The sequence below is a fragment of the Brassica oleracea genome, chromosome C7 (genome assembly GCF_000695525.1).
Source record: "Brassica oleracea var. oleracea cultivar TO1000 chromosome C7, BOL, whole genome shotgun sequence".
In the NCBI taxonomy this organism is placed as follows: Eukaryota; Viridiplantae; Streptophyta; class Magnoliopsida; order Brassicales; family Brassicaceae; genus Brassica; species Brassica oleracea.
The window spans coordinates 32,920,088-32,933,017 of record NC_027754.1 but is presented as its reverse complement, the minus strand read 5'-3'; the positions used below and the strand labels follow the sequence as shown (position 1 = coordinate 32,933,017).

The window sequence follows — 12,930 nt, the reverse complement described above, 5'->3', positions numbered from 1 at the left end:
ATTTGAATCAAGTTCTGAAGACGTTTGGGATGAAGGATGCAAGCGCAGTTCAGACTCCGATAGGTTCACAGTTTAAGTTGAGAGCTGTTACAAAACCGGAGGAGGCTGAGCAGATGAGAAAGATGGAAGGTGTTCCATATGCCAGTACTGTGGGAAGTCTCATGTACGCAATGGTAGGGTCAAGACCTGACTTGGCTTACGGTTTGGGCCTAGTAAGCAGATACATGGGAAAGCCAGGAACAGATCATTGGGCAGCTGTGAAATGGATCATGCGTTATCTTAAAGGAGCTGCGAAACTAAGTTTGATGTTCTCAAAAGGATCAGATTTTCAGGGCAGAGGGTTCTGTGATTCAGATTATGCGTCAGACCAAGATCGAAGCAGGTCTATTACGGGTTTTGTGTTTACTGTGGGCGGTAACACTGTGAGTTGGCGCTCATGTTTACAGAAATTTGTTGCTCTATCAACGACAGAGGCTGAGTATATTTCTTTGTCCGAGTCTAGTCGTGAGGCAGTGTGGCTGAAAGGAATCTGTGAGGAGTTGGGCTTTAAGCAGGAAGCGGCAGAGTTATACTGTGACTCGCAAAGCGCAATCTACTTGGCTAAGAATAACATGTTTCATGAGCGTACTAAACACGTCAGAGTCAAGTACAACTTTGTCAGAGAGCTAGTGGCACATGGGTTTGTGAAGGTGATGAAGATTCATACGTATAAGAATCCGGCAGATGCATTGACAAAGGTGTGTTACCAGGAGAGAAGTTCAGTGATCATCTGAAGTCACTGAACGTGACTGAAGTTCATGAGGATCCAGGATCGTCTCAGATATCTCAGCAAGGGAGACGGTGCAGTGGCTGAAGACTGTTAACAGGTTGGTTGTTGTTGTTATCAGTGGTTGATAAAGCTGAGTATTTGAACGTAGAGGTCAAGGAAGTCTCAAGGTAAATCAGGGAGACTTGCAAAGGATTATACCAGGAGCAGGAATGCACTTACAATGTCAAGGAGATGATGTTGAGAGAGAGAGAACAAGAACCAAGGTGGAGTTTGTAAGGTTATGGTTATGTGTTGAAGTATCAGCGGCCTCATTGATCACATTGATCAGATAGGCCATGAGAGATTGACAGATGATTGGGTCGAGATAGCATGAAGGTGATTTAGTGGGCCATGCTGGTTATGTCCAAGCCCATCACGGAAGAACTCAAAGCGGAGCTGCGAAGCAGAGCTGAAGGAGTCGTCGTCTTTCTGTTACGAGAGTTAGATTCTATATATACTTGTAACTGAGCTGAGTTCATTGTAGCAAAAGAAAATATCTGATAGTGCATTCCGGGACACCGATCCTGAAGAGAGAAGTACCCGGTGGAGAAGTGGGGAACTCTATAACGTCTTGTGTGCATTCTTTTTCTTTACGCTATAAACACACGAGAGCGAGAGAGTTTGAGAGAGTGGGATCGAGAGCGAATCGAAAACGTATCGGCTACAGGCCCGATACAACATTCTTGACAACAAGTTCCTGTTGGTATTCAGATTATGATCTACGGTACGTAGATCAAAGCACATTTAACATGTATAACAGCTGTTTCTATTTTTTTTCCAAAGTAATAATAGCAGTTTTTAACAGAAGTTCAACCTGTGGAATTGCGAGGATTATCTAGCTTATTAATTAGGGCATTAACAACTCATCTAATTTGTCTCTCTATAATAGTATTTATAAACTAAAATACTATACATAGCAATATAGATGTGTATATATAATCTAAACCACAAAAAGAAGTAAACATCATATGTATCCTACAAAAATAAATATGAAAAATCTCTCAATCTTTCTATGTGTGGTTAGCTTCTGCATGATTAGCCATGTATACAGCAGCATCAGGATTTCAAACGAACTCAAATTCAAGAAAAAAACTCTCCGTAAGCTGTTACTCCAAAGACAACCGAATGAAGACAGAGATAATAGAACCAGGAGCACGATATGAAAAATACTTCAACACCAACATTTTCGGGACAACGCGTTTCATGTGTACGTTGAGACAAGGGCCTAACTATAGGCACACTCAGAGCTTCACAGCATTCAAACAGGTAAGTCCCAGAGATAATGGAGCCTTGTGGGATTGGAGAGCCAGAGAAAATGGTATCTATTTGAAAGTGTGGGCGGGCAAACATGAACAAGGCAGTGCCTATATGCATAAGGCGTTTGATTGGATTTACTAGTTAAGAGACAAGCTTATACACATATTAAAATCAAAGTTTCTAATATTCTTCATTCATTATATACGAGAGAATAATCAATTTGTTTGTAACACTGAGTAAATCACCAATTACATATGAAAAGAGAATACTCATTATAAGGACTACCATTTAACACAAAAACTTTTATTTTGCTGCTATTATGTTTTAGATGTTGATAATAGTAAAGGCATATACATTAGTGTGTTATTTTATTTAATACTAGTGGTGTGTCGTAGATTTGATATTTTGTGGGTTTTTTTTGTGCTTGTTTGTTATAAAAACTGAATTATCACTATCAGTAATAGTTTTTCTATTGCATAAAGATGATTTGTTTTATAAATGTCTTTGTAGGTTATTTTAAGGTATCCTTATAGCATGAATCGATCTTTGGTGGGCACTATTACTGGTGGAAAACACAAATTAGCTTAGCTATTATATTAAACCCCGACTCATTGTAGCTCATAATGAAATTTAGAACTTGTGAGCCTTTTTTACTCATCAAATGACTATTTTATTAGTTAAGAAACTTCACCAATCTGGTTTTGGTAATGTTTTAAAACTGGTCCGAAAGATAAATCAGATATTTATTCAGATAGATCATGGTGGTTCGACCGTATCAAACGTGATTCAATTATCTAATTTAATATTTTTTAGATATATAATTTAAAATAAAGTTAGTAAATATGATACGTAATTAAAATATAAATTAATATCAAATATAAAACATTATAAATATAAGGTATTTTATATGTTTGGTTCATAGATTTTTGATAGTTTAATTGGTTTATATTAAGTTCAATTATTTCAAGATTCAATCTAACATTTGACCAGTTTATGGTAAAACCATCTATTAAACCCCTCACCTATGTGACTGAGTCATAGTCAAACTTAGTCCAACCACAGATCGTTCGGTTTTAAAAACACTACTTTTAGTATATTTTTAAGTGTGGATCCTATTAAACAATTATTTGAATGTTAGGGAACTATATATATTGTAAAAATTTGGATATTGTTTTATTATTATAAGCGCTATAATATAGACTAATATGTAAGAGTAACTCTAGTGCAAGGATATGCTCCAGTATCTAACTATTAAAGAAAAAAAAAAAAAAAATCAAAAATAGAAGTGAAGATGTGGTATCCCGATTCTCGTTTAAGATGCTTTAGAGCATCATTAGCGGTGAGCTCTTAAAGAGTTTTTCACCATTAAAAATATAGAAAATAATTTAAAAATTCCATTGAACTGGAACTTGAATGATTCAGAATAGCTAGTGGACTCTCTGTCAATAATGATCTCTGAAGAAGAGATATTTGAGGATGCACTGGTCTTGCGAGGAGAACACGTCTGGTTTGAGTGATAAGCCTCTGCTTCTAATGATGATAACTCAGAACCACCTCCATGTGGACATATAACACTACTTGAGTTTCCCACCATCTGAAAACTATCCATGGATTGATTTTGCGGAAGGAGATCACCACCAGATGGATGATTCTCTTCGGCAGCAACCCTAACAGAACCACTTGTCAACTTCTCCCGAACACAGTCCATGTCAACTGGATTTACACAGCAACTTTGCTATACGATTGAACAAAAAATGATACAATCTGGCCAGGTCCTGAAGAATCAGGTATGGTTGCTAGAGACCGTCCACCATTGGAATGATCATCAGAAGGTACTTTGAGTATTTTCTTCCATCACCGGACTGCGTGAAGTGGATCAAATTAGTGTGGAAGTGATCATGACCTGAAACTTACAGGTTCATGAAATGTATTAGCAAGGCCCAAATAAAGACCGGAAGCCCATTATCTAAGCTCATTGTATCTAGGTTTTCTAGCATATTGAGTTGATATAAATATCTGTGTAAGGTCACTTTGCAATGTAACGAAGGCTGCGTTGAATGCAGCCTCTCCCTTCATATTTATGAATCATTTACAATCTTACTTATCTTGCTGACAAGCATAAAGATTCTTCCTTTCTTTAGTTTCATTGCACAATAAAGCTTCTTAAAGCTATTTCATTTTCTGTGTCAATAAGCTCTTATGAGCAGAATCTATCTTGTTTTGAGTTTGTCTACATGGTATCAGAGCACCAGGGAGTAAATCCTTGGATCTATGGGTTTTATTTTCACCAGCTTCCAATATACAACCCTTTCTGTCACTAAAGCTCCAAACTTGCTTCACTCACGCTGCTCTCCTTCAGTCACGCTGGTACAATTCACTCCATGAAGCAAGAGGACGAAATCATCCAGCCTTTTCAACACCAGAACAACAAGACGTTTTCTTTAAGCTTCAGTTAGATGAAGCTGTGTGTTTTCTGGGTAGCGATGAAGCTGAAGCTGTGAAGTAGGGCTCAGAACAGACAGAGAAGAAAGAAAGACTTCCTCATCACTTTATGGACGGTATTGTCTATTTCTTTCTACTGAGACAGAACAAAAGATGAAAAATAAATGTCTCTGTGTTGGATTGAGTTGCTGGTTAGCTTAAATTCTTGGGTTAAGATAGGTTTGGAACCGAAGCTATAATGAAATAGGCAGGTTTGGGTTTGTTGCGTGTGGAAGCTCTGGCTTTAATGCTAATGCACACAAAGTGCTCGCTGAAATGCTCACAAGAAGGTCAGTTTGTTTAGAGGCAGAATTTTGGTGATATTGATGGGAAGCAGAGAGTGAGTATAGTTGTATTTGGTAGGTGTGGAAAGAGTGTTCTTCATTAGACACATTAGAAGGATGAAATGGGTAAAGTAAACCTAGATTCATAGTGAGACAAATAGGCCACAATTATACCTCTGAGTGAGATCAACTAAGCTCTCCAAGTTCAAGAGAAACCTCTGAGTGAAGCCATGTGATACTCTCCAAGTATAGGTCTGAATAGATCTCACACTAATGTTTGTCTACAATGGTGAGTAGAACCATTTGCTAACATCTCAAGCATCCTACTTCATCTACTTATGCTCATTTCAAGCCATATCCATCTGTGCTTTCAAACTCAGCGTAGCTGCTCCATCCACGCTAAGTTTGCGGGGGAGTATTAGCAAGGCCCACTGTCGTAATCTCTGGCGTGAACCAGAGACTGATCTTTCTCCAGGAGTTTCCAGACTGCAGATGCGTCGTTCTGGTGCGCGTCGTGGCACAGGATCAGAGACGGTCTGCTCACGCGCGCCTTCTCCTTCTGTTTGTCGTATGCCGGTGCTGGCCCAGCGCTCGTTTCGCCGCCGTCTCCAGCCGCCAACGTTTCGGAGCTCATCTCAACCGGTAAGGTGATGAGATTGTCGGAGTTGGTAATCAGAAAAGACTATTCTTCTCGATTTCGCTGAGGTTGTTCATCTCTGAGAGCTTGGGGATTTATAGTTTGAGTTTCCATCGGTTACTTTGGAGATGATGGGGTTGATTGAATGCTTGAGAGTGAGATGAGTGGGGTAAATCACGTTAAAGTTGGGCTTTACGTTTGTATTAATGAAAGTTGAAACTGTCGGCTACTGATCTTTGATTGTTGATGTTGAGAAGATGATACAGACAACACGACGCGCGCGAGAAGGAGGAGGGAACGTGGCCACACCGATCTACTCTGGAGCTAACAGGTGTCGAAAAAAGCCCCAACCTGTTGTGGTGTTGTGGAAGGCTGTGTGCATCACACAAATCAATTTTATATATAAAGATTTTATATCATATATTTTGTAATATTAATAAATTTATATTGTTCAACATTATTACGTAACAGTTTGGTTTTATACAAATTGTTTTATTATCATAATTTATTATAAATCTAAATAAAATCTTGCAATAACTTGTACAATATGCTTAAGCTTATAACATCTCACGTTTAAAACACATAGTTTTTTATTTAACGTGATACGTGAATGGCAATTAAAACGAATATGAGTGAGGCATATGATCGAATAGAGTTGGATTTTATTGAGGCTCTTCTTCATAAAATGGGATTTGACCTTCATTGGGTTAAATTAATGCGAGGGTGTATATCCTCAGTTCAATATAGAGTTCTTCTCAATGGGCAACCACGAGGCCTTATAATACTTCAGCGGGGATTACGTCAAGGGGATCCATTATCTCCTTATTTATTTATTATGTGTACTGAGGCTTTAATTACAAATATAAAAAAAGCAGAGAGGATGAAACAATTAACCGGTATGAAGGTTGCAAGAGCGTGTCTAGCAGTTTCTCATTTGCTATTTGCAGATGATAGTTTGTTCTTTTGTAAGACAAACAAAAAGAGTGCCAAGCTATTCTCAGGATACTAAAGGATTATGAGGCTGTCTCAGGGCAACAAATTAATTTTCAGAAATCCTCAATTCAATTTGGACATAAGATTAAGGAAGCCAGCCGTCAAGAGTTGAGAGATATTTTGGGGATTCAGAACCTAGGAGGAATGAGTTCTTATTTAGGCTTGCCAGAAAGTTTAGGAGGTTTCAAGGTCCAAGTGTTTGGTTTTGTACAAGATCGTCTGAATAATAGGGTGAATGGATGAACTTTTATATTTTTTACAAAAGGGGGAAAAGAGGTGATTATTAAGTCGGTGATCACGGCTCTGCCAAACCATGTGATGTCGGTGTATCGGCTACCGAAAGCTACAGTGAAGAAACTAACGAGTGCAGTAGATCAGTTTTGGTGGAGCCTATGAGGAAGTACAACGGGTGTGCATAGGAAATCATGAGATAAATTATGTGTCCATAAGGATAATGGTGGGCTAGGCTTCAAGGATTTGACTGATTTTAATACGGCAATGTTGGGAAAGCAATTGTGGAGGCTGATCGAGAAGCCAAATTCTCTTTTTTCGCGAATTTTCAAAGGACGGTACTACAGGAATGCTTCACCCCTAGAAACGATTCGCTCATATTACCCGTCGTATGGCTGGAGGAGTATTATCTCTGTTAGATCTCTGGTTTGTAAAGAACTAATTAAAAGGGTTGGAACATGATCATCTATCTCAGTGTGGAATGACCCTTGGATCTCATCCACTCACCCGAGACCAGCAAACAAAAACTTTCATAACAGTTACCCGGACCTCACAGTGGATTCCCTCATCCATCAGGAATCCCGATAATGGAATTTACAGGCACTTAGGACTTTGGTGGAACCCCGCGATGCAAAAATGATTGAAAGTATTCCTCTGAGTAGAAATCAGATGGATGATAGGAATGGATGACATTTCACTAATAATGGGAGATACACAGTACAATCAGGGTATCAAGTAGAAAGGATATATCCTGATAAGGAAAAACCACCAGAATTTTATGGACCCAATGTGGACGTACTTAAGGCATTCTGCTGGAAAGTGAAGTTCCCTCCAAAGTTAAGGCATTTTTTATGGCAGCTGCTGACATGTTGTATAGCAGTGACAAAAAAATTTAAAATCAAGAGAAATACAAGGAGATATAAGCTGTGCACGGTGTGGGGACCCGGAGGAATGAATAAATCATGTGTTCTTCGAATGTCCTCCGGTACGTCAAGTGTGTGCACTATCTAAGATTCCATCGAACCCAAACATTTTTCCTTTTGGCTCTATTTTTGCTAATATGGATCATCTGTTTTGGATAGTTAATCCAAAAATGGAGGATCATCAGTTTGCATGGATCCTATGGTACATATGGAAGGGTTGGAATAACAAAGTTTTCAGTAATATTGATATTGATCCGAGGGAAACGCTTAACTTAGCAGAATTGGAATCAACACTTTGGGCTGAGGCACAAGTTGTAAATAATCCCAGGGTGGTACTCAGAGACTACATGAAGATGGTGTTTCACTGACGGTTCTTGGAAAGATAAAGATTATTTTTCAGGACAAGGCTGGTTCAGCACCTTACCGGGGTTTGAGGGTTTGTTAGGGGCAAGAAATGTAAGGGCAAGTCTCTCACCTCTTCATGCGGAGTTGGAGGCATTAATTTGGACAATGGAATGTATGAAGAACTTAAGACAGTATCGGGTCACGTTTGCAACAGATTGTTCTCAATTGGTGAAGATGGTTTCGGAACCAGAAGAATGACCAGCATTTGAAAGCTACCTGGATGATATAAAGTTTTTGAGAAAAAGCTTTACTAACTCAGAGATTGTTCATGTTCCTAGGACGGCAAACATAAAGGCGAATCGCTTAGCACACAATGCTCCGACACAACCGTCTTTCGTCGTACACATAGATGCAGAGTTACCACATTGGTTTACGGAGTCTATATGAGTCTGTAAATGTTTCTTGCTGTCAAAAAAAAAAGAAAAAAAATGTGCAGATAGATATTACTTTTGACTACATTGTTACGATTTTGTGGCATATTTGTTTTGTTATCTAATTTAGACATACTTTTAAAAATCGTTTAGTTTTCTTGATTCTTATTACAGTTTGTGTAGTTACATATACCTTTTGAGTATATTGTTATCTGTTACGACTCTTGTCATAGTTGGATTATTGTCCAATTTAAACACAATTAGATACGGATCCGCGCTGTCTGCAGATATTGTTTTTGTCAAATCTTTATTAAAATTATTCAGATTAGTCATGTGCATTTGGTTCTTGATTTTGGTTCCGATTTGATTCAGAGGTTTAAAATCCATTCGGGTATTTAGAAAATTCAATTTGGGTCTGGTTCATGTTTTTTTTTTGTTTTTAGTTTGGGTAACAAAAGTAAGAATCGGCTAATACCTGAGATTAATTTAGAATCCATTCGATTCCGACAATGTTCAAGTTTTTGGTTAATTTGGATTAAAAGTCATAAAATTTGGGTGTCTTTTTGATTAAATATCAGTTTTTTCTTTGTTTACGGATAAAAAAAATTGGATTATTCAGTTAATATTATATTTTGATAAAATTATTCCGGTAATTCAGCTTTTTGTGTATTTTGTTTATAAATATAATTTTTAATTTTGATTATTTTAAAACTAAATATAGTTAATATTTATACATATGTAAATTATATTACAAAAATGTGGATAACCATTCGGTTCTTGGTTCAGTTTCGATTCAGTTTTGGTCCTTTAGTTTTAGAGTATATGATCCGTTCGTATACATTTTGGGTTCGGTCTAGTTCTTCGGTTCTGGATAAATTTGTCATGCCTAATTTAGATTATGATACATTTTACATGTATAGAATTGATTTGTGTTATACGTATATGTCGAGACATATTTAAGAAAAATCTGTTTCAATGAAGATAAGAAGCAAACTTTACCAATTTGAAGGCCTTATTGCGGGTTCTGTACAGACTTAAAAAGGTATAGCATCTGGTTGAGCTACAATTACATATGATAGTTAGATATTGAGATCATGAAAGTATATAGTCTGATATAGTTGATTGTGATTATCGTTTTATGTGTTTCTCTGTAGGCATATGGTTTTAATGTATTTGTTTGTGTATCATGTAAAGCTAGTGATGCTCTTAATCGGTAGAAGTTGTTGTGAACCAGAGAAGAAATATCCACTTTAAGAAATTATGCTCCAACAAACATACAAAGCTAAGTCTCGTATTCTTATTTATTTTGTTGTTCTAATTGATATATTAATTAACTAATTTGTTATGTAATCTCTTTTTCGTAGAATGTTTTATCACATTTGGATATATTGAAGAAACAGAGGCAAAGGTTAACTCGATATTGATGCAAAAAAACCCCTTAAAATTAACGGTTAGTTATTAAACCTTTGCACATTGTTTTGCATGTTCTATCATATGTTTGTTTAGTGCTTGATTCCCGGTTTATGTGTCTGTCTAGTTCTTTTTGTTTCTCTGTTTATTCGTCAGTTTAGTTCTTGATTCTCTGTTTATGTATTTGTTTACTTCTTGGTTCTCTGTTTTTTCTTATCTTATGTTTTTGTGTCTGTTTAGTTCTTCTTGATTCTCTAGTTATTCTTCTTGCTCTATTTCTGTTTGTTAGTTCTTATTTATCATCCCAAACGTCAAAATTGATCTCACTGATTATAAGTAATTTATGTTTGAAACTGCCAAAACTCAAAATGGTTTTACAGTTTCTGTGTTGGTTACATGCGTGCTCGTTTTCTAATACTAATCATAACAAACAGTCCATGTTATTTATCTTCTTCTTATGAGAGTGGATTAAAAGGAAGAACAAAAAGATCATTGATTTAGAAGTTTTACAAAACTAAAGTTATAGAGAAACTAAACGCTTAAAACATTAGTACACTTACCGTCTTATCTGCCGTATGAACTCAAGAGAGTCTCCACCACCATAAGATGAGTGCTGAGTCCATGAATGCAGAACTTTGATCTCAACCTTCCATCCAGTTTTGTCTGGTTTGACATCTTTCAATAAAGTAGTTCTGTTGGACGTCACCATTGTCATATGCCTTTTAGTTTATGATTGTGAGGTGCAGAAAGTATAGAGGATGGAAGATTATTTATTTTGTTTAGACACTACTAACCATTAGGAGGATCGATAAGCATATTCATTTATCAATTTTGAGGATCGTTAGACTTAGACATATTCTCAATTCAGTTATAAAAAAGTTAAGATGTCAATATCTAATAGATAATTGAAAATGTTTAAATTTGAATTAAGTTGATAGAGGATACACTGTATACAAGATGCGTTAGTGTAGATTTGATCAAATAGATAAAAATTGGTTAGAATTTTCAATCTAATTGATTGTATGTAGATTTTTATTATATATAGACATTTTTTAAATATCATGCCATCTATTACTTTGTGATATGGTGTATTATTCAAAGCTCGTGTAAGTATAGAGATTGTTAGAATGCTACTATGCTAGTAAAATTAAATATGGACAAATATGAACTGAATATATTTTGGTGTGTTGTAGGTGTAGTTCGTGAGCGGAAGAGAAGCAAATATGATTTTATGGGTTCATGCGATGTCCAGTTTTAGTGAGTATTAAAGTCAGAAGATAAACATAGTCGTGGTTTGATTGATATAATTAGTATTTGAAATATGTATTGGTCTTTTACCTGTAGAATAACCGAAGGATGATTTAGTGTGATGTTTTTAATTAAGAAATTCGATTATATCTTATTATATAAAGCTTGGTTCTTCAAAATTGCTAATTAACATGACCGCGACACATAATAATTATATATTTTAAGATTGTGACATGTGTTAATCTATCTCATAATTAAAAATATATATACTAAGATATTAACAAAAATGAATTTTATTAACAAGTAATTAAAATATTATTTAATAGTAATTTTTCTTTTTTAAATTCCTAATCAAAAAATAATTGCCAAAAACTATTTGATAATAATTTTCCTTATAATATTGTGACATGTGTTTAAATATATAATAATTAAACATATATATAATAAGATAATAAAAACGAATTTTGATAAAAACTACTTTTAAAAATTCTTTAATAGTAATTTTTTTTAATGTTTAGTAGTAATTATTTTAGAAGTTTTCTTTTTACAAAATCCTTAAAAAAATGGAAAACCATTTAATTTTTTTTTTTAATATTTAGTAGTAATTATTTTAGAAATTTTCTTTTTACAAAATCCTTTAAAAAAATGAAAAACAATTTAATTTAATTTTTTAATATTTAGTAGTAATTATTTTAGAAATTTTCTTTTTACAAAATCCTTAAAAAAATTGAAAACCATTTATTTAATATAATATTTCTTTTCTAAAAGTTTGGTTCTTCAAAATTTTTAATTAACATGATCGCGATACATGCCAACTATATATTTTAAGAATATGACATGTGTTAATCTATCTCATAATTAAAAATATATATATTAAGATATTAACAAAAGCGAATTTTATTAAAAAATAATTAAAATATTATTTAATAGTAATTTTCATATTTTAAAATCTTAATCAAAAGATAATTGTAAAATACTATTTGATAACAATTTTCCTTATAATATTGTGACATGTGTTTAAATATATAATAATTAAACATATATATAATAAGATAATAAAAACGAATTTTGATAAAAACTACTTTTAAAAATTATTTAATAGTAAAAATATTTTTTTTTAAAATATTAAGTGGTAATTATTTTAGAAATTTTCTTTTTCCAAAATCCTAAAAAATTATTTCAAAAATAATTTATTTAATATAATTTTTCTTTTCCAAAATTTTAATGAAAATGTAATTATAAAATATTATATTGAGCTTGGTTATTCAAAATTGTTAATTAACATGATTGTGACACATGTCAGTTATATATTTAAAAATGTGATATGTGTTAAACTATCTCATAATCAAAATATATACTAAAATAATGAAAATGATTTTTCTTAAAAAATAATTATAAATATTATTTAATAGTCTTATTATTATTATTATTATTATTATTATTATTATTATTGTTAGTATTTTTATAAAAAATTTGGTTCTTCAAAGTTGTTAATTTACATGATTGTGACAATGTTAGTTTTATATTTGAAAATGTGATATGTGTTAAACTTTCTCATAATCAAAAATATATATACTAAAATAAAATAAAAAGCTATTTTTTAATTATAAATATTATTTAATAGTCTTATTATTATTATTTATCAATTTTTTTTATTAAAAATAAAATAGTTGTATAAAAATTTAAAAGAAAAATTAATTATAAAATAATTAATTTCCTTTTTAAAAGTCTAAATAAAATAAATATATAAAAATAATCTTATTTTTCTTATAATTAACTAATTTTACTTTTTAATAATTTTGTGTTAAAAAAATATAAACCAAAATTAACTTCAAATATTTCACCTGATATGATTGTGACATGTGTCAATTAAAAAAATAGA

General features: G+C 33.5%; 1 pseudogene; it reads left to right on the top strand.

The window, feature by feature from the left end:
* The first annotated feature begins 1,797 nt into the window (after positions 1-1,797).
* LOC106305507 lies at positions 1,798-2,206 on the top strand (annotated as a pseudogene).
* The last annotated feature ends 10,724 nt before the right edge of the window (positions 2,207-12,930 follow it).